We start from the raw sequence: 24,087 nt of genomic DNA, 5'->3' as shown, positions 1-24,087 counted from the left end.
GTCTGTTCCTAGCTTTTGGTAAGACAATCAAGATGAATAAGACTACATCCTTTTCCTGAGGTTGGTAATAGACGTTTTCCTGAGATTGGTTATAACGTTGGTTATAGAGATACATAACCAGAGTAAGAGACAAGTTATGGGAGAATATAGGATGAAGGTTAATTTTAACTGGAAAAACCACAGAAGGTGGCATTTAAAAGGCTGAGAGAACTATGATGGATAGGGAAGGAGAGAGAAGACATTCAGTCAGAGAGAGTAAGAGCATAAGGTTAAGGAATTATGCAAAGGACCAGGGAGTGAAGCAGCCATATATGCAGTAATGCTGGAGTGCAGGGCATGATGGGAGATAAATTTGGGAGAGCAGGTGGGCCAGATTCTGGGAGACACTGAATATCATGTTAAAGAGATTGCATTTCTTAAAATTAAAAAACATTTAAAAAAATTTTTTAGAATAGAGATGGGTTCTCACTGTGTTGCCTAGGCTGGTCTCAAACTCCTAGGTTCAAGCAGTCCACCCACCTCAGCCTCCCACAGTGCTGATATTACAGGTGTGAGCTATTGCATTCACCCAACAGACTGTATTTTAATCTGTATTCAGTAAGGACCTGTGGAAGGATTTGAGCAGGAAAATGATTTGGTCATTCTGTGGTATTGTAGAAAATGGGTTAAATCATGCTGAGGTCAAAACATGAGACATCAGATTAAAAAATGATTGCAAAGAGAAAGATGTAGAGAAGTAGCATTTATGACAGTTTTTACTGTGTTCCTAAAACGAGAGTGAGTATGTCATAGTCTTCATTATGGGAAGGTACATACAAGGAGGTAGCTTTTTTCCCCCCATAAAGTGAAAGCGAGATTATTAAGAAAGTAAAGAAATAGAAGAATGGCTACTTCATAGCCAGAGTAGCAGCTTGACTAAGGATATTTTTTCTCACTTCTTGATTATATGCCAAACAAGGGGTGGATTTTTCATGAGTTTTTCAGGAAAGGGGTGGGAAATTCCCAGAACTGAGGGTTCCTCCCCGTTTTTGACCATATAGGGTAACTTCCTGATATTGCCATGCATCTGTAAACTGTTAGAGCACTGGTGGGAGTGTCTTTTAGCATGCTAATGCATTATAATTATTGCAAAATGAGGAGTGAGGAAGACCAGAGGTCACTCTCTTGGCATCCTGGTTTTGGTAGGTTTTGGCTGGCTTTTTTACTGCAACCTGTTGTATCGGCAAGTTCTTTATGACCTTTATCTTGTGCTGACCTCCTACCTCATCCTGTGACTTAGAATACCGAAACTACTGGGAATGCAGCCCTTTAGGTCTCAGCCTTATTTTACCCAGCCCCTATTCAAGATGGAGTTGTTCTGGTTCAAACACCCTCTGACATACTCCCTACTGCCTTTTATAAGAGAACCCTTGACACTAAGGGTTGCAAGAGGATGAAGATCCATCTTCTGTAACTTCTTCAGGCTGAATAGGAGTGATGATATTCCTGCCTATTTATTAGGGTTCTTTGTATCAAGGATAGAGACAAACAGTCAGAAAGCATCAGTATGGTAAGGGCCGTTCGTAACTCTGACAAAAGGTAATATCTGGAAGATTAATAAGTGTTCAATTTAAGAAAACATTCAGTAACCTTATCCTGCATTTCTACACAAAGAGTACAATTGCAAATGTATTTCATAAGAGTAAAGCAAAATAAGATTATCTCCAAATAAACCAAATTAGAAGGCTTTCCATGAAGTGGACAACTGTTGGACCCAAGCTGATAAGGGGTTGCTAGCTGATTCCAACGCATGACCAGAATTAGAGTATTGATCCAGATTTTTTTACATTACCCATCCCTCTTGTTTCTTCTGAGTGGCAGCCAGAGCTCACTGGTTGGTTTACAGGCATAAGCAGGGCAAGTCTAAATTGCAGGAGAAAAGCCTAAAAAGCTTAAAATGAGACCAGAATCTAATAGTGAGTGTACCATATAGTTCTTGAAATGTAATTTTCTTCTCCCTGCAGTTTCCCATTTTTACTGAAGACAAACCATGGTAAGACCAATTTGCTTTATTATACTTGGCTTGATTATTTGTATAAAGCACAAGAAGAATAATTATCTTTTTACATAGGCTTTTAAAATTGGCTTTGATGGAACTTTGTTCTATAAGGAATTTCAGATAAAACTTTTTTAAAGCCAAGCTCAGCCATAAGTTTGTACCCTTAAATACCTATGAACTGAGTAAATTCCTTTTCTCTGAAGATCCCAAGGTTACATGAGGCTCCTGGGCCTATCAGAAAGTAACCTTCTTTACTTACCACTGATCAGGAGCCCTGTACAAGGACTGTGTTGTAGTGGGGAGATCCCATAAGTGCCAAGGCAGGAGCCAGAAGCCTCAGCCTATTTCCATGTAAATAATGAAGAAGAAAGTAACAGAAATATAATCGTAGTAGTTATTATTCACAGGAGGTCTTAGTTATTCATAGGTGACCCTAATTCTTTTACTAATGCCTCTCAGATCGGAAGTGTGAGCCTGGGGTGACATTGTGAAAGAAATGACCCTAAGGCAAGATGCTTTAAGCCCTCTGTCATGCCTGTGCAAGGGCTGCTGGAGGACGCTTCAGCTGTGTGGCAGTGCCAGCGCTGGGAACAGCGCCCGCTGTTTAGCTAGCTAGGGAAGGAGACATCCAAGATGGCCGAGACATCTCCTTCCTCGGAGGAGTGAGGAGAAAACTCCACTCCTCCAAGCTCTTGCGTAGGCCTGACGGCTGTCAGGGAGGCCCACAGACTTCTGGGGGCTTAATTGTCTATGTGGTGCTGTGCTTTGTAGTCACATTCCGTGTCCACTCTCATGTTCCACTTCTGCACCTGGTTGCTTTTTTCTTAGAAGAGATAATCAGTAAAAGTAATATAATTCTTAATGTCTTTGTTCTTTCTTGACAAGTATGGAAAAGCACTGACGCATTATGCTCCTTACCTCATTTCCGCTACTAGAAATTCTTGGGCCCCTACCTATATGACACGTAATGTGCTTGACCCTATCACTGACCACCAGTGCCACGCCCTACATACCCTGCCCCTAGCTTTGCACCATGTCCTAAGTACCCTGCCCCCAGCTTTGCATCACGTCCTAAGTACCCTGCCTCCAGTTTTGCACCATGCCCTATGTACCCTGCCCCCAGCTTTGCACCAAGTCCTAAGTACCCTGCCTCCAGCTTTGTACCACGCCCTACCTACCCTGCCCCCACCTTTGTACTCAATAAAAGTCAGAGTGTGCAGACACTCTGGGCCACTGCTGGACTCCGCGCTTTGGTTGGCAGTGGACCCCTGGGCCCAAACTCTATTTTCTCTGTCTCTGTGTCTTGTGCCTTTTATTTCTACAGTTTCTTGTTTCCACACCAGCAAAGAGGGGCTCAAAGGACCCTGTAGGGCTGGACCCTACACTATGTAGGTAAGGTATGAAGCCAGTTTTCCCAAGTGGCTTTGATTGGCTCTGTAAGTCAGGTTCGACCTCTTAAAGGAAAACTTGCCATTCCAGTCAAATCCTTGTAAAATAACCAGTTTTTAAAGGAGGCTGTTTGAACACAAACTTAGTCATGCTAAATGTGGCAGATACTACTAGTTTCCTTCTATTTCAGTGTTCAAAGAGCACTGGGCTTCCTAGGCCCTTGAAGTTAGGCATGGCTGTCATTTCCAGCTAGAAGCACCTAAAAACTGGTATATGTTTATCTGTTTTCTTCCCTGCCACTGCACTGATGGAAATATACGTGGATATAGAAGGGCCACAAAAACAAAATGGCCTATAATTCTGAGCCAGCACATGGAAGGTAGAACCTTAGAGTCATCCTGACCTGCCGTGAACTTTGAGTACACAGAAGTAAATTTTGCCGCATTAAACTTCTGAGATTTTGGTGGCTGTTCCTGAAGCATAACTTGGTAGACCAGGCCTATCTAATAAAACTTTCTATAATGATGGGAATGTTCTATACATGCACTGCCCAGTATGGTAGCCACTAGCCACATATGGCTATTGAGCACTTTAGGTGTGGCTAGTGTGACTGAGGAACAGAATGTTTAATTTTATTTAGTCTCAGTTAATTTAAATTTAAATAGGCATTGTAAACCAAAAAGTGACTGAGTCAGGTCTCAATTGATTAGAGGTTTACTTAGCCAAGGTTGAGTACTCACCAGGGGAAAAACATGAATCACAGGAGCATCTGTCATCTATGCTTTTTCCAAATGGGATTTTGTGAACTTTGGTATTTAAAGAAAGAGCAAGCAGAGTGTGTGTGGGGCGGGGTGGGTGGGCGAGGGGGAATGGAAGGAGGTTAGTCAGTGAGGGAGATGGTTATATTCTTGTGAGACTCTGATTAGCCTCAGTAAACCTACATTTTATATGTGAAAAGAGGGAGTAGGGGAAGCAGGGCTATGACATGGGTTGTGAAATTACAGCTATCTGGGAGTAAAAGAAAAACAGTATGGGTGACAATTTCCAAGTTTAACCTCCCCTTTGGCATAGTGAGTCTGGGGTCCTGAGATTCTATATATCTTTCACAGTATCCTGACTGATGCTTTAAAAGATTTCTTTAACATCTAGTGAAAATATGCCAAAACCCTTTACAACTGGACAGAAAATAGAGGACATGAGGAAACATTGAACCGAAGTGAATTCGTAGAAGGGAACTTTTAGTTATGAAGATGATATGTCTTTCATCCAAATTAAGGATAATACTTCATTGAAAAGCAATTGTGCTGTGCAGTTTTAGCACCAGGTAGGTAAAAATGATATTAAATTTTAAAATCTACTTAAAAAAACCCCACAAACCTTGTGTCCCTACTACATAACAGGCATAATGTTAGGTGCTTAAGTTTTATTGACTTATGTATTTGTTCACCAAATTTTTGTTGACTGCCTGCTGTGTGCCAGGCATATAATAGAGTCCACAGGCTCTGGCGGATACACTAGTGAACAAAACAGACAAAAATATCTGCCATTATGGAGCTTATATTCTAGGCAGGTTGAGAGACCATAAGCAAATCTATTAAAATGATGTCAGAGTGTGATAAATGTCGTGAATAATGACAGCTAGCACTTATTGATCACTTCCATGTTCCAGGAACTGGTCTGTTTTGCATATATTTATCCATTTACTCCTCCTAATAATCCTGAGACAGGAATTATTATCATCATCACTATTTTTTAATAAGGAAATTAAGAATCAGGGAGATTAAGTAAGAATTATACAAAATGTGTGTCCTTTGGGAATTCCTAAGTGAGGAGACAAACAATGAGCCATTCTGTTGATAAATACTGTACTATGTAGGCAAAATGGTCCCAGATATGCTGGGGGACAAAATAAAGCAGGGTCAGCTCTGCTTGGGGGAAGTTGTAAAGAGGAAGTGGATGGAGCTAAACGCTGGAGGAAGAGAGGGTGTTGTCAGGGAGACAAAGGAGGGGTGAGAGTAAGTGTTCCAGTTGGAGGGCATGCCTGTGCAAACTGGGCTGAGACACAGTTCCATGTGGGAAGACGCTAGACACCCAGGAAGCAGCCAGAATGTGGAGTGTGCTGTGCTTAAGGCGTCTGACCATCAGGAAAACTCAAACTGTATAAAGTGAGGAGATACAGATGCAACCATTTTCCTATCAGATTAGCAGAGAGTTCTTACTGAAAGGTAGTCAGTTCCTTTTAAGAAACAGGTTTCTTAAGTTCTGAAAATGAACTCTCTAACAAGGCTAGGTGAGATAGAAGGCAGACCCAGTGGGTTCCCTGGGGGCAGAGGACTCAGCAGGGTCAGAAAGGCTGAAGCTGAGGCTGTTAGGGTAGAATTGCTCCCTCTGAGGACATCAGATGCTGTCAGTGGGGAAACTTCTTGTTAGATGAAGACTCAGCATGCATGAATATTTTGAATGTTACATCAGTTAGGTATATTTTAAAAGTCTTTAAATAAATGTGGCTTACAAAGTTTTAACAGAAGGGGGTACTTTAGACGTGGGAAAGATGCCCAGGAAGGAATCAAAGGCTGGTGGTTCTGGGAGTCCCAGGGAAAAAGTCAGCCTAACCCAGCTTGCTCACAGAGCAGCTCTGCAGCTTTGGACAGGAGCTCTCTGTGGTTTAAGACATAGATAAATCAGGCACTTTGGCTTATACCTGTGATCCCAGTAACTCCAGAGGCTGAGGAGGGAGAACAGCTTGAGAGCAGGAGTTTGAAATCAGCCTGGGCAACATAGTGAGATCCTGTATCTTACAACGAATTAAAAAACAGTTGGGTGTGGTGGCATGTGCCTGTAGTTGTAGCTACTTCGGAGGCTGAGGCAGGAGGATCACTTGAGCCCAGGAGTTCAAGGTTGCAGTAAGCTATGATCATGCCAGGGCGACAGAGCAACACCGTCTCTAAACAAATATTACAACAACAACAACAACAAAAAACAAAACATAGATAACAATGCTGAACTCAATGAGCTGTCAGGATGATTAAATATAAAAACACTTTGTAAACTTTTCAGAACCTTATTACTCCATCCATCTAGGGACAAAAATGATTGACAGCACCAGTGAAGACTGTGACATTAAACTTGCCAAGGTAGGCTAAATAATGGTTCCCAAAGATACCCATGTCCAAAACCCCAGAACCTAAAAGTAGTGGCAACAGGGTGAATATTACGTTCACATGGCAAAATATGTGATTAAATTAAGGATTTGGGAACAGGGAAACTATCCTAGACTATCCATGTGGGCCCTAAAGTAATCACATGTCCTTCTATGAGGGAGGCAGTGGCAGATTTGATATGGAGGAGAAGGTGATGAGACAGGTGCAGAAAGCATTCTGAAGATGTTACTTGCTGATGGTAAAGATGGAAGAAGTGGCCATGAGCCAAGGAATGCAGCTCTAGACATTGAAAAAGTCAAGGAAATGGATTTTTCTCATAGGTCTCCAGTGAGAAGTGCAGCCCTGCCAACACCTTGACTTTAGCTTAGTGAAAGCAATTTCAGACTTCTGGCCTCCTGAACTATCAAAGAGAACAAATTTGTGTTATTTTAAGCCCTGAGTTTGTGGTATTTTTTTTTTTTTTGGTTACAGCATCCCCAGGAAACTAACACACTCCCTGAATACTTATTGAAGAGCTACAGTGTTTAAGGTATTGTGTTGGTTTGGCTAGGACTATAATGATAAGTAAAAATAATCAGTCTTTTCTTCTTATCATTATGTAGGAGAATTTCAAAGCAAGAAATGTCAGTAAAGGCAAAATGTTAGAGCTGTGAGAGAAACAATTATACATTATGCTTGTTCAGTGGAAGGGGAGATTCTTGAACCAGTTGGTAGAATCAAGAAAGCCCAAGTGGAAGAGGGGACAATTAATATGGAACTAAAAGGCAGTGAAAATAATGGTAGAAGTGGGACAGAAGAGGTTGCACCAAGTAGGAAGAGGACAAAGATGAGAAAGTGAAATGGGTGTTTGAAGAATAAGGAATAGTCCATGTTTGCTGTAACATGGGTACTTGGATATCGTTAGAAAGGAACATCAGGGTCATATGATGGTAAGTTGTAGATGTCAACCTAAAGGATTTATATTTTTCACTGAACAATGTAGCATCGTTAAAGGTATTTGCACTAAGGCATCTTTATTTTATATTTAAAATATCTGGTGAGTTAAAACCTGGGGATATTGTAAATGTTGCATGTTAAAATAATTGTGGCAACTAAAAGAATTTGTGGTCAATTTTTCTTCAGTGCAAAACTTTTTATGCATTCTGATGACTTTACTATATTTAACATTTTAAAAACATACTTCTGCAATAAGAAAACAAGGCTGAAAACTAAAGCAAGACAGCTTTTTATTGAATTAAAACATGTTACTATACTTCAGAGAGAGAGTGTGATGGAAAAGATGATGAGTGATAAACAGTATACTAACTCATGGATTTGGTTGCTATTCTCAGTATGACAAATATAAAAAACAAATATAAAAATTTCTAATGCCATAAGATGTTAAAATAGTATAATAGAAGAAGAAAGAGACTAATATATGTATAGGTAAAATAGAAGGACTGATAGTAATAGAGGCAGGAGGCAGAGAAACTCTAGGCAGACAAGGGTGGGTCCCTGGCAAAACCCCATCTTCAAGCTAAAAAGCCTTAAAACCTGCAGCCCAAAGTGAGAGCTTCCATCCCTGTGTGCCTGCGCTTTCCTGATTGGATCTTTCTGAATAATGCCTTTTTACCAATTGAATGTTTCCTTTGCCAAAACAACCTATGACCCACCTGCCAACCATCCTGTGCCTATAATGACCCCAGATTCAGCTTGTAGAAAGAAAAAGTGGTTGGACATTGGGAAGAGGCAACTTGACTTCAGGGGAAAGCGACCTGTCCTTCCTGTCCCCTTTCCAGCTCCCCTCTCCGCTGAGAGCTGCATTCACTATCCTTCAATTTATCCACATGACCACATTCTTCTTGGGCACCAGGCAAGAATATGGGAACCACCAAGTGCAGGTACCCAAAAAGGCTGTCACACTGGCCCTTTGCCCTCACTGGCAGAGGACAGCTGCTTCGTGAGACAATGCAAACGGCCCACTGAGCTGATAACACACTGCTGTCCATGGATGGTGGAGCTAAAAGAGCATAGTAACACACCCTCTGGGGCCTTGGGGTTGCAGGCACCCCCACCTGGATCCTGCTGTGAGGCCTGCATCAGGTTTGCTCCTGCTGGCTCTAAAGCAGCTGGTTGGTTCCTGCGCTCACTTGCCTATGTGCTCCCTCCTGTGACGGGTGAAGAACGGCAGACCTGAGAGAATGGTTTTTTTCTTGCTGGTGCCAAAGCAACTGGCCAGTTCCTACACTTGTTCACTCTCACTCTCCTGCGAGGGGTTGAGTGGGGTAGGCTGAGTAAATGGGGCATCCTGTTGCAAGTCCCATGGAGGGGTCAAGAAAATATCCTGCATTAATAGGAGGCAATAGAAATGATTAAAGTTAAGAATGATAAGAATGAGTTTACCGAAATGATGAAATATTGAAGTAAACTTCTTAAGTAGATTTTACTTGTGTCTTCTTTAAGAAAAAAAAAAACCTCCACCATTTTCCACATGCAATTTGTTTGCAGTGAGCAACATTTAGCAAATATTTTGTGAACATTTGCTCAGTCCCAGGCACTAGACTAGGTACAAGTGGCTCCCTAGTAAAGAGACGTTCTTATTACCTGATGGAGGATGATCCTTTAAGCAGACAAGGTGCTTTTATATGGCAAAATTCTAGGTTATTTAAGTAATCTGGACATTTTTAAGGGAGCATTTCATTTACTGGCTCATTGACTAAATGCCAGAGTTTCTCTAGTGAATCTTGCCAGCACATGTGGGGAAGAGCCGCTGAGATGTACTGATCTATAGAGCATTAGACCAGGAGTGGACCTTTCCAATACTTGGTATTTTAGTTCTCACATTTTATAAAACAGAGTGTTTTGTAAGCTTGATTGTATAAAGAAGCAGCTTAAAATGCAAAAACACAATCCACAATAAAACATGTTTGCTAGACAAATAATGGGAAGTTGTTCTGTGGATAACTCTAATAGAAAATAGAAGAGGTGCTTTAAAAACACTCATTACAAAAATATGTATTGCCTTGGAAACCACATAAAAGAAATTAGTGACAAAAACAAACACAAATGTGGTAAAAAGAAGAAAATCATATAGTAAATCAAAATTTGAAAGATTTTACCTTTAAGGCTAGTGTACAAGATAAAAGGAGAAAAAAGCAGGTGAAAGAAAGAGAGATTAGTCCTTTTTCCCAGGGTAACCTCACATGTGAACATTTATCCAAAACAATCACTGAACATTCATTTGTGCTGCTGAATGATTTTTAGAAAGAAAATCTTCCAGCAGGAGCCAAGTTCTCTCTAACATAGATTTATATCTGCCACGTAAACATTCCCCGGGGCAGAATATGGTCTAGTTCTCCCCTTTACTGCGGAAAACACCCTGTTGCTGATCTGCAACAGCTCTCAATGATACTTTCCAATGAGATGTGATGGAAACAATTTCCATCAAGGGTCAATGGTCCAGTAAAAGATTGGCTCAATGTGTGTGCAGTTGTAGCTGTCCTTTGACTGAGAGTTTCAGCTAAGTATTCATAAATTTATCCATATACACATTAAAAGTTCTTGGCTCTGATTATCCAGTTATTCAGAACAAGTTATTACGGATACTGTTAACTCAGGGAAGGAATGCAATTCTCTCAATGTCTAAATCCCCAAATCCAAGATTCATTTATATATTATGAGCTTGCTGTTTAGTTTCATCTCTGCTGTAGGTGTACAATACCTTCATTAACATGAATATTACAGCAGCACAAGCTCTATTGTCCTATTTAGTAGATGTTTTATACATTTGTGTGTGCAGAATTTACATCATCCCAAATGCTATCAATGTCAAAATGGCAGACAAGGATGTAGAGTATCCTAAAAATGAACACAATGACCACCATTGACTGTGTATTAGTTAGGTGTTGTTTGTAACCGAGACAAGATAGCAGTGGCTTAAAGAAGACAGATGTTTCTGTTCCATGTAATTTTGAGGGCAGGCTGGAGGCCAGGACTGACAGGCAGAACAATTAGCAGTCATTGCCACCGCCTAAAATCTTCATTTATATTCCACTTAAAGGAGATGTTCATTCATTGTGCTGAATCAACACGAGCTAGTGTACAACACAGGCTCAGGTTTTCTGTGTTAATCGTGGTGCAAGCTAAAATCACATAAAAAACAATGAAAGCAAACAGCAAATAAAACTACATATGCTGGCATTAATAAGTTTGTTTGCTGCTGCTTATCTATTTTCTTGCCACAGTAAAAAAATTGTGAAGTTATAAAATACATGGTGACAAGTTAGTTAATAAAGCTCAATAACACACAGGGCCAAATTAGCACTCGTAGGTTAAATGGGGCTCAAAGCACTAATTACTAGGAATTTCTGAGTTGTGATAAAACCACTGACATGTATGAACCTTTAAATTGTGTTATTAATCATATCATATGATAATTTTTAAAACCTACACATTCGATCAAAAGTAGAATAAAACCTGAGAAAATTTTTCTTCTTAAGTGCAAAATTTAAATTTTGATAATGATTTATTTAAAAAATGCAAAATGTACATTTTAGGATTAGTTATTTTAGATGTACTTAAGGGTATACACAGAATCTAAATGTTTAAGATCAAACCTGTAAAACATATTAAACCAGGATTTTAAATCCCATCTATGACCAATGATTCCCAATGATCAAAATGATGGAGAATTTAAAAAAAAAAAAGATTCAAGGGCTCTACCCTTGGAGATTCTGATTTTGTGTATCTGGTGTCAGGCTTAGGAGTGTAACTGCCCGGTGAGTTCACCTTGCCCGCTGCCTAGACAGAGCCGATTTATCAAGACAGTGGAATTGCAGTGGAGAAAGAGTAATTCATACAGAGCCAGCTGTGCAGGGAAGACCAGAGTTTTATCATTACTCAAATCAGTCTTCCTGAGCATTGAGGATTGGAGTTTTTAAGGATAATTTGGCAGGTAGGGGCTCTGGAAGTGGGGAGTGCTGATTGGTTATGTTGCAGAAGGAATTATAGGGGCTTGAAGTGAATTTTTCTTGCTGTCTTTTGTTACTGGGTGGGTTCACAGAATTGATTGAGCCAGATTATCAGCCTGAGTGGTGTCAGCTGATCCATCCAGCTCACTGATCTTGGGTTTTACAATGGTGATATTATCCCTGGGAGCAATTTGGGGAGGTTCAGACTCTTGCTGCACAACTCCTAAACCGTAATGTCTAATCTTGTAGCTAATTTGTTAGTCCTACAAAGGCAGACTGGTCCCCAGGCAAAAAGGGGGTCTTTTTGGGAAAAGACTGTTAACACTTTTGTTTCAGAGTCAAACTAAACTAAATTCCTTCACAAGGTTAGTTTGGTGGACACCCAGGAATGAACAAAGATAGCTTAAAGTAAGATGGAGTCAGTTAGGTCTGATTTCTTTCACTGTCATAATATATTCAGGTGTAGTTTTTTCAAAGTCAGTTTCAGGAGCTTGCATTTTTAAGAAGCTTTCCAGAGGATAGAAATCTCTGGTATAGGTAATTTATTCAGGAGCACATGTTTATGTCAGAATAATATCTGACATATTTGACATATTAGATGTTCTGGAAAGTGTTTTTAGATTATTTGTATTAAAAAAACTCTGATATTGTTAGTATTTTGGCAAATAATGTTCTTCTTGCTATTTAATGACTTATGAACCTGTGGACTAAAATGGATCACTTAGAAAATCTACCCAACACCTAAGATGTGTTTTTTTTCACCCCACACCTTAATTTTTAAATGTTTAGAGAGAAGCTCTTTCAAGCTTTTGACACCAGTGGTACTGGTTTTCATTGGCTGTGTAACTTTCTCTCAATTCAGTATTTTAAGAACAGTACTGAAAGTAAGCTTTGCTAAGGAATCAGGAACATATAGTGTTACCAACTCTCATAAAAGTTTGTGTTCCTGTGCAAAAAGAGTAAATCTTTGCAAGTGTGGGTCAGAGAAATCTGCCAGTCACGGCAAAATACAATCTGGGCAGGTTTCCAAGTTCAGCTGACATTCCTAAGCCAATGTGAAGTATCCAAGATGGTCCAGCTTTCTCTCCAAGGGTAAGAGTTGGATGTGTGGACTGACCTTTACTAGCACGAACACATTTGCCATTTGACTCTGAGGAATAAATGGGTGACCTGACTGTGGGCACAGAGCTGAAGGTTGATTCTTCAGAAACCTCATCCTCAGTTTTCTCAGCAACGCTGCTGACTTGGAACATATTTTGTTTTTTGTTTTTGAGACTGTGCCATGCATTCTTGAAAGCATGACTCAACCTTACCAGCAGTCTCAGTGAGCTTGAAGTGGCCTCAACTAGAGGATTTATAGCCTTTGCAAACACAGGGCACATTTCTTTGTTTCCTTTCAGAAATTGAGAAGTGATTCATTTTCAGTAAACAAAGAGAGGATTACCAGCACATTTACTAGGTTGAAATTCAGCTTCCACTGAATGCAATTCCTTTAGTTTCTAGTAAAGGCATTGCATATTTCAAACAGTTATCTTTCTTCTTTACTTCATTTTCTTCCTAGCATGAAAAAGATAGGTAATTTAGTCCTCACTCAAACGCAAATAAGATGACTTTCAAAGGCCATTCAGGCCCTAATGTGTGTCCTTTACAAGAACAAGAAACTGTGATTCTGGAGAATTTAAATGCAGATACTGCTGGCAGCCAGAGATGTTTTCTGCTGTTGGAATGCTAAAGAAAATTTTACTTTACAACTGCACTGTGCCACTCCTGACATTGACGGGTCTTGTATTCACCAGGGGTGGGGGGGTGGGGATTAAAATATCTTACCTGTCTGCATGGTATCCTTGGTGGTTATACAACAATAAAATATTCAGCAGTCTGAGACATTTACTGTTAAAACTGAAATACCAAATTGAAACTAGTTGAGAACGTATGCAGTCTATCGTGTTCCTACTTTCTTTAGGTGAGCTTTCTATCATAATAACTGCATTCAGTAGGGCTCGTATTGTCTCAATTATAAAGTCAACTCAAGACATTAGCACTAGATTGCTTCAGCAAATCTCAAATGTTTTTAACTGTTTGAAATGTTGACAAAATGTTCAGTTTCATTATGCCAAGTTCCAGAGTAAAACTATGGTAATGTAATCACTTCCTCAGAGTTTCATTATTTGCATGTTCCCAAAAAATCATTATAACTTTCTAGAATTATCCTGAATGGTTCAAAGTAAGCAGTTTTCAAGTCAGTGGGAATTGCGGAGGCAGCCGATATTCACTTATCCATTTGTTTATTAGAAATAGGTCACAGATAGCCAATTTTTGACATGAATCTTTTCATTTTCAAAAGAATTTTAGAAATAGCTCAGCTAATGTACCATAAATGTTCTAATTTTGATAATGAAACTAAAAGCCATATTAACAAATGAACCCATTGCTTTATGCACCAGAAAGTGAGAATTTTAATTTCCCCTTTTTCCCCTTGTTTGGTATCCACACATTTTCTTGACAGAAATTCAGCATCAACTCCAATTTTTAATTGAATATTTTTAGTCATTAGGTTCCCTATTTAAAGTGTAGGAGAGGAAGAAGAATTTTTTCTTTACTTTGATGGTTGTTAGTTGAATGGGCCCTTATAACAAAAGACAGATTGACAAGAAAAGAACACATGTGTATGAACATGTATACTTCATGTACACATCAAAGCTATCTAGAGAAATCACTAAATCTCAGAGATTATTTAGACTTGGGTTTACATACAATCTCCCACTGAAACAAAGAAGGAAGGATATGGAAAAAGTACAGTAAATAAGAGAAAAGTTTATTATGCGATTTAAGTGAGTGCCTTCTCCATTAATAAGAGTCTCAAATGATTTATAATTATACATCTCTTCTTGGCTGGGGGTTGTGGGGCAGAAAGAGAGAGAGACAGAGAGATGACTTTACAAATGGAGATTTTTTTTGATAGATGTTAATTGCTCTTACAAAAAGGGTAGCTTTAACTCTGTTTTAGAATTTTCTTATGTGTCTGCCATTTCTCAAAATAATCAACTCAAAATAACCCTATGCCAAAGAGGCATATTTTAGGGTGGCATGTTCTAGTATCCTACAAAGGCTATTGCTGGGGCTCAGAAACCATATCCCCAAATATGGCATTTTTGACAGGCCACACTAAAGAAACCTTCAAGGTCTCTCTGACCTCTCTTAGAAGTTGAAGTTCCTCTATCTGTCTAAGAGCCATGAAAGAGAACAATTGTTCCTTTTCCCCTCTCTGTCCATTACAGAAAAGATGACCAAGAATGTAACTACATCAGAACAAACCATTTTTTTCAAGGTAATGATTGTCTCCAACGGTCATGTAAATTTCAGAGAGAACTCTTTGCAAGTTAATTTCTCGTACCTTGGATCCAATCATTCTCCCTAGTAATCATTTATTGCTGCATTTAGAATTCCTCTTCGCCCTTTCCTATAACCTCCTCTGCCTGTTCAACCCCTAATTCTTTCTGTAAGTTTCTGTACCTCATCGAGAGTTTGGGTCTTAATTCTGAAGGCTCCCATGTATACACATTAAATAAATCTGTGTGTCTTTTCTCCAATTAATTAATCTGTCTCATGTCAGTGATTTTTCATCAAACCATTGGGTAGCCAAGGACCTTGGCCTCAGAGTTCAGGAATATTATCAGAAGAGGAAGGAGCATTTCACCTTATAATTTTTGGATTTTTAAACCACTACCTTTATTAGACTGGGTGTGGGGAGTAAAATCCTCTATTTTAAAATCCAGATATTTCTATTTACTAACAGAAGGTTTGATTGTATTATGTTGAATGATGGAATACTCTGTAGTCATGTAACAAAAATAGTGGGAGTAGTGGCACAAGAATCCACTATCTGGCCTCACTGCTGCCTGAGACATGCCTTCTATTTTCAAGAGCTGCCAAAGGCAAAGCCGCTGTAGCCAGAACTGACTTTCTAGATTCCTCCTCTTTGGGTAGGGCATCTCTGAAAGAGAAAGGCAGCAGCCCCAGTCAGGGTCTTTTAGATAAAACTCTCATCTCCATGGGAAAGAGCACCTGGGAGCAGGGACGGTTGTGGGTACAACTTCAGCACACTTAAACTTTCCTGCCAGCCAGCTCTGAAGAGAGCAGCAGATCTCCCAGTGCAGTATTTGAGCTCTGCTAAGGGATTTACTGCCTCCTCAAGTGGGTCCCTGATCCCTGTGCCTCCTGACTGAGAGACACCCCCCAGCAGGGGTCAAAAAACATGTCATACAGGAGAGCTCTGGCTGGCATCTGGCAGTTGTTCCTCTGGGATGAAGCTTCCAGAGGAAGGAACGGGCAGCAATCTTTGCTGTTCTGCAGCCTCCACAGGTGATACCCAGGAGAACAGGGTCCGGAGTGGACCTTCATCAAACTCCCGCAGACCTGCAGCAGAGGGCCCTGACTGTTAGAAGGAAAACTGACAAACAGAAAGGAATAGCATCAACATCAACAAAAAGGATGTCCACACAGAAACCCATCTGAAGGTCACAAACATCAAAGACCAAAAGTAGATAAATCCTTGATGATGAGGAAAAACCCAGGCAAAAAGATTGAAAATCTTTTCCAGAATGCCTCTTTTCCTCCAAAAGATCCCAACTCTTCACCAGCAAGGGAACAACACTGGATGGAGAATGAATTTGATGAACTGACAGAAATAGGCTTCAGAAGATGGGTAACAACAAACTCCTCTGAGCTAAAGGAGCATGTTCAAGTCTAATGCAAGGAAGCTAAAAGCCTTGAAAAAAGGTTATAGGGATTGGTAACTAGAATAACCCGTTTAGAGAAGAACATAAATGACTTGATGGAGCTGAAAAACACAGGGCAAGAACTTTGTGAAGCATACACAAGTATCAGTAGCTGAATTGATTAAGCAGAAGAAAGGATATCAATGTTTGAAGATCAACTTAATGAACTAAAGCATGAAGACAAGATTAGAGAAAAAGAAAGAAAAGGAATGATCAAAGCCTCCAAGAAATATGGGACTGTGGTGAAAAGACCAAACCTACATTTGATTGGGGTACCTGAAAGTGGAGAGAATAGAAACCAGTTGGAAAATATTCTTCAGGATATCATCCAGGAGAACATCCCCACCCTAGTAAGATAGGCCAACATCAAATTCAGGAAATACAGAGAACACCACAAAGATATTTCTCAAGAAGAGCAACCCCAAGACACATAATTGTCAGATTCACCAAGGTGGAAATGAAGAAAAAAATGTTAAGGGCAGCCAGAAGAAACATTGGGTTACCCACAAAGGGAAGCCCAACAGACTAACAGTGGATCTCTCTGCAGAAACCCTACAAACCAGAAGAGAGTGGGGGCCAATATTCAACATTCTTAAAGAAAAGAATTTTCAACCCAGAATTTTATATCTAGCCAAACTAAGCTTTATAAGTGAAGGAGAAATAAAATCCTTTACAGACAAAAAAATGCTGAGGACCACCAGGCCTGCCTAATAAGAGCTCCTAAAGGAAGCACTAAATGTGGAAAGGAAAAACCAGTACCAGTCACTGTGAAAACATACCAAATTGTAAAGACTATTCACACAATGAAGAAACTGCATGAACTAATGGGCAAAATAACCAGCTAGCATCATAATGAGAGGATCAAATTCACAGGTAACAATATTAACCTTAAATGTAAATGGGCTAAATGCCCCAAATAAAAGACACAGACTGGCAAATTGGAAAAAGAGTCAAGACCCATTGGTATGCTGTATTCAGGAGACCCATCTCACATGCAAAGACACATAGGAGGAATATTTAGCAAACAAATGGAAAGCAAAAAAAAAGGGGGGGGTTGCAATCCTAGTCTCTGATAAAATAGGCATTAAACCAACAAAGATCAAAAAAGACAAAGATGGGCATTACATAATGGTAAAGGAATCAATGCAACAAGAAGAGCTAATGATCCTAAATATATGCACCCAATACAGGAGCGCCCAGATTCATAAAGTCCATTCTTAGAAAACTGTAAAGAGACTGAGATTCCCATACAATAACAATGGTAGACTTTAACACCCCAGTCAATATTAGATCAATGAGATAGAAAATTAGTAAGAATATTCAGGACTTGCATTCAGATCTGGACCAAGCAGAACTAGTAGACATCTATAGAACTCTCCACCCCAAATCAACAGAATATACATTCTTCTCAGCACCACATCACACTTATTCTAAAATTGACCACATAATTGGAAGTAAAATACTCCTCAGCAACTGCAAAAGAACATGAATCATAACAGTCTCTGAGACCACAGTGCAACCGAATTAGAACTCAGGATTAAGAAACTCACTCAAAACTGCACAACTACATGGAAACTGAATGACCTGCTCCTGGATGACTACTGGGAAAATAACAAAATTAAGTCAGAAATAAGCTCTTTGAAACCAATGAGAACAAAGACATAATGTACCAGAATCTCTGTGACACAGCTAAAGTGGTGTTTAGAGGGAAATTTATAGTGCTAAATGACCACAGGAGAAAGCAGGAAAGATCTCAAATCACTACTCCAACATCACAATGAAAAGAACTAGAGAAGAAAGAGAAAAAAAATTCAAAAGTGAACAGAAGACAAAAAATAACTGAATCAGAGAAGAACTGAAGGAGATAGAGACATAAAAAACCCTTCAAAAACCAATGAAACCAGGAGCTGGTTGTTTGAAAAGATTAACAAAATAGATAGATTGTTAACCAGCCTAATAAAGAAGAAAAGAGAGAAGAATCAAATAGACACAATAAAAAATGATCAAGGGCATATCACCACTGATCCCACAGAAATGCAAACTACCATCAGAGAGTACTATAAATACCTCTACACAAATAAACTAGATAATCTAGAAGAAATGGATACATTTCTGGACACATACAGCCTTCCAATGACTAAACCAGGAAGAAGTTGCATCCCTGAATAGACCAATAACAAGTTCTGAAATTGAGGCAGTAATTAATAGCTTACCAACCACAAAAGGCCCAGGACCAGATGGATTCAAATCTGAATTCTACCATAGGTACAAAGAGGAGCTGGTCTAATTCCTTCTGAATCTATTCCAAACAATAGAAAAAGAGGGACTCCTTAACTCATTTTATGAGGCCAGCATCATCCTAATACCAAAACATAGCAGAGGCACAACTAAAAAAGAAAATTTCAGGCCAATATCCCTGATGAACATCGACATGAAAATCTTCAATAAAATTCTGGCAAACCGAATCCAGCAGCACATGAAAAGCTATCTACCATGATCAATTTGGTTTCATCCCTGGGATGCAAGGCTGGTTCAACATACACAAATCTATAAACATAATCCATCACATAAACAGAACCAATGACAAAACCACATGATTATCTCAACAGGTGCAGAAAAGACCTTCGATAAAATTCAATACCCTATTCATACTAACAACTCACATAAATTAGGTATTGATGGAACATATATAAAATGATAAAAGCTATTTATGACAGACCTACAGCCAATATCATACTGAATAGGCAAAAGCTGGAAGCATTCCCTTTGCAAACTGGCACTAGACAAGGGTGCCCTCTCTCACCACTCCTATACAATGTAGTATTGGAAGTTCTGGCTAGAGCAATCAGGCAAGAGAAAGAAATCAAGGGTATTCAAATAGGAAGAGAGGAAGTCAAATTGTCTCTGTTTGCAGATGACATAATTGTATATTTAGAAAACCCCATCATCTCAGCCCAAAATCTCCTTAAGCTAATAAGCAACTTCAGCAAAGTCTCAGGTTATAAAATCAACATATAAAAATCACGAGCATTTTAATATACCAAAATAGACAAACAGCCAAATCATGAGTGAACTCCCATTTGTGATTGCTACAAAGAGAATAAAATACCTAGGAATACAACTTAGAAGGATATAAAGGACCTCTTCAAGGAGAACTACAAACCACTGCCCAAGGAAATAAGAGCAAACACAAATGGAAAAATATTCCATGCTTATAGATAGGAAGAATCAATATTGTGAAAATGGCCATACTGCCTAAAGTAATTTACAGATTCAATGCTATCCCCATCAAGCTATTATTGACTTTCTTCACAGAATTAGAAAAAACTACTTTAAATTTTATATGGAGTCAAAAAAGAGCCTATATATCAAAGACAATCCTAAGCAAAAAGAACAAAGCTGGAAGCATCACACTATCTGACCTCAAACCATACTACAAGGCTACAGTAATAAAAACAGCATGGTACTGGTACCAAAACAGGATATAGAACAATGGAACAGAATCAAGGCCTCAGAAATAATTCCATACATCTACAACTATTTGATCTTTGACAACCCCTGACAAAAACAAGCAATGGGGAAATGATTCCCTGTTTAATAAATTGTGTTGGGAAAACTGGTTAGCCATATGCAGAAAACTGAAACTGGAACCCTTCCTTACACATTATACAAAAATTAATTCAAGATGGATTAAAGACTTAAATGTAAGACTTAAAACAATAAAAACCCTAGAAGAAAACCTAGGCAATACCATTAAGGCATAGGCATAGGCAAAGACTTTACGACTAAAACACCAAAAGTAATGACAACAAAAGTCAAAATAGACAAATGGTATCCAATTAAGCTTGAGAGCTTCTGCACAGCAAAAGAACTATCATCAGAGTGAACAGGAAACCTATAGAATGGGAGAAAAATTTTGCAATCTGTCTATCTGATAAAGTGCTAATATTTGTAAGGAATTTACAAAGAACTTAAACAAATTTACAAGAAAAAAACAGCTCCATAAAATTGTGGACAAAAGATATGAACAGGCTCTTCTCAAAATAAGACATTTATGTGGCCAATAAACATGAAAAAAAGCTCATCATCACTGGTCATTAGAGAAATGCAAATTAAAACCACAATGAAATACCATCTCACACCAGTTAGAATAGTGATCATTAAAAAGAGAGGAAACAACAGATGTTGGAGAGGATGTGGAGAAACAGGAAGGCTTTTACACTGTTTGTGGCAGTGTAAATTAGTTCAACCATTGTAGAAGACAGTGTGGTGATTCCTCGAGGATCTAGAACCAGAAATGTCATTTGACCCAGCAATTCCATTACTAGGTATATACCCAAAGGATTATAAATCATTCTGCTATAAAGACACATGTACCCATGTTTGGAACCAACCCATATGCCTATCAATGATAGACTGAATAAAGAAAATGTGGCACATATTAACCATGGAATACTATGCAGCCATAAAAAAGGATGAGTTTGTGTCTTCTGTAGGGACATGGATGAAGCTGGAAGCCATCATCCTCCACAAACTAACACAGGAACAGAAAACGAAACACTGCATGTTCTCACTCATAAGTGGGAGCTGAACAATGAGCATACATGTATATAGGGAGGGGAACATAACACACTGGGGCCTATCAGGGGTGGGGGCCTAGGGGAGGGATAGCATTAGGAGAAATATCTAATGTAGATAGATGATGGGTTGGTGGGCATAGCCCACCAACCACCATGACATATATGTTGCTAGGTAACAAACCTGCACATTGTGCACATGAATCCCAGAACTTAAAGTATAATTTTAAAAAGTAGTGTTAGACATGCTTTTCTTTTTCCACCTACCAAGGTCTCTTTGCTGTAAAAATAGCTACAAAATGAGGCGAATTTCATTTCTCTATATAGAATTGGGTATCCTGACTTTTTTTAAAATCATGTTTCAAATTGCACACTTTGATAAATTTTCCCATCTGTCTTGCTTTCATATCTTAACCCAAGATGTGTTAGCATAAATCTTTCAATGTTGATATTTTAACCACTCGCATTTCTTGAGGTTGTGGTACCAAATTTGATGATATTTTGAAGTTTTATTTGTGGTAGGCAAATACTTCGATGATCCAGAGTTTGAGAGTCAAAATTGTTCTGATTTTTATAGTTCAAGTTTAAACCAATTTCCCAGAAAACTTTTTCTATCATAATTACATTGTTTCCCATGAACTAAAATTATTACTCTAGTTCATTTAATAAGTGTAAAAATTGAAAAACCTCAAAAGGAAACCTGCTTATAGTTTTTTATTTAATATAATTTAATATTAAAATAAAGGCTTTATTTCCCAGTTTGTGTAAAGACTAATTCAACTCAATTTTCATTGCATTTGGGAAAAGCAAGAAGTAAAACTGCATTTGGAGAAAGCAAGAATCTAACTGTTTTAACCCTGGTAATCATCTGTCATTTCTACTAGTTAGAAAATGCCATTTAATCTAGAACTCTCTAAAGGGAAACAGTTTGAAAATATTCTTTAAGCGATTTAGTCCCAAGTTCCTTCCCAGTTGTCAGCTCAGAGAAATGATAGCCTAAGTCTTAAAAGATAGCACAGTTCAGTGACTAGCAGTTCCTAGCGTGGATCATTCAGGACTCCCAGTAAATGGCAATAGGCTTAAAATAGTGGCAGGAAGAAGTGCAGTATTTTTAATTTAAAGCTTTCGCATTTTAAGTGATATTTTTGAATAATAAGATAATTAGTATGATATAAATATCAATATAATATGGTATGAGATAATTTTACTAATAAAATTATCACTGTCTTTTGATTTGTATATTATATTACAGTTTGCAATGCTTTTTTACATATATAAGGATTCTTTGATGTTTCCTGGGCAATTTGGTGACATTTAGTATATTCACAATGTTGTGCAACTACCACTCATAGTAAGTTCCAGAACGTTTTTGTCATTCCAAAACTCCGTAACCACTAGGTGGTCACTCTGCACTTACTCTTTCCTGCAGCCCCTGTCAACCACCAATCTGCTTTTTGTCTTTGTGACCTATTATAGTTATATGATATAATGGCATCATGCAGTATGTGACTTTGTGTCTGGTTTATTTCACTTAGCATGTTTTTGAGGTTCATCCATGTTATAATGGATAACAGTACTTCATTTTTAGGGCTGAATAATATATATATATTTATACGTTACATTTTATTTGTCTGTAACCACCCAGTGGGTTTACCTTGCCCACTGCCTAGACAGAGTTAATTTATCAAGACAGGGGAATATTGCAGTAGAGAAAGAATAATTCATGTAGTGCCAGCTAATAGGGAGACCAGAGTTTTATTATTACTTGAATCAGTTACCTCAAGAATTCAAAAATTGGGCTTTTTAAGGACAATTTGGTGGGTAGGGGCCAGTGATTCAGAAGTGCTGATTGATTGGGTCAGAAGTGAAATCATAAGGTTTTGCAACTATCTTCTGCACTGAGTCATTTCCCTGGTGGGGGCTATAATAGTGGATGAGCCAGTTTATCGAACTCGGTGGTGCCAACTGAGCCATCAAGTACAGAGTCCACAAAATATCTCTAGCACTGATCTTAGGTATTGCAACAGTGATGTTATCCCCGGGAGCAACTTGGGGAGGATCAGAATCTTGTAGCCTCTAGCTGTATGACACCTAAACCATAATTTCTAATCTTGTGGCTACTATGTTAGTCCTACAAAGGCAGTCTAGTCCCCAGGCAGGAAGGCAGTTTGTTTTGGAAAAGGACTGTTATGGACTTCTTTTTCAAAGTTTACCTATAAACTAAATTCCTCCCAAAGTTAGTTTGGCCTATGTCCAAAAATGAACAAGGACAGCTTGGAGGATAGAAACAAGATGGAGTTGGTTAGGTCAGATCTCTTTCACTGTAATAATTTTCTGTTATAATTTTGTGATGGTGGTTTCATATTCATTCATCTGTTAGTGAACATTTGGATTATTTCTACATTTTGATTATTGTGAATAGTACATCAGTGAAGATACATGTACAGCTATTTGTTTGAATACATGTCTTCAGTTCTTTTGGATATATCCTTACGAGTGGAATTGCTGTGTAATATGGTAATGCTATGTTCAATATTTGAGGAAATGTCAAGCTGTTTTCTACAGCAGCAGTGCTATTTTACATTTCCAGCGTCTGTGTATAATGGTTACAATGTCTTTTTTTTTTTTTTAATTCTGACTCTCTACTTCAGTAGATGCAAAAGGAGTCCCGAACACCACTTGTTATTTATTTTTTCAGTTTTAGCCAACCTGGTAACTATGAACTGGTGTCTGCATTTTGCATTTCCTAAATGCAAATAATGAACATCTGTTCATGTGCTTGTTGGACATTTGTATATTTTCTTTGGAGACATGTCTATTCAAAACCATTGCCCAGCCAGGCATGGTAGCTCAGGCCTGTAATCCCAGCACTTTGGGAGGCCAAGGCGGGTGGATCACGAGGTCAGGAGATCGAGACCATCCTGGTCAACATGGTGAAACACCGTCTCTACTAAAAATACAAAAAAATTAGCTGGGCATGGTGGCGTGTGCCTTGCAATCCCAGCTACTCAGGAGGCTGAGGCAGGAGAATTGCCTGAACCCAGGAGGCGGAGGTTGCTGTGTGCCAAGGTCGTGTCATTGCACTCCAGCCTGGGTAACAAGAGCGAAACTCCGTCTCAAAAAAAAAAAAAAAAGAAAAAAGAAAAAAAAAAACCATTGCCCATTTTTATATTGGATTGTTTGTCTTTTTGTTGT

Source organism: Callithrix jacchus, chromosome 9 (genome assembly GCF_049354715.1).
Source record: "Callithrix jacchus isolate 240 chromosome 9, calJac240_pri, whole genome shotgun sequence".
Classification (NCBI taxonomy): Eukaryota; Metazoa; Chordata; class Mammalia; order Primates; family Cebidae; genus Callithrix; species Callithrix jacchus.
This window is presented reverse-complemented; position numbering follows the sequence as displayed.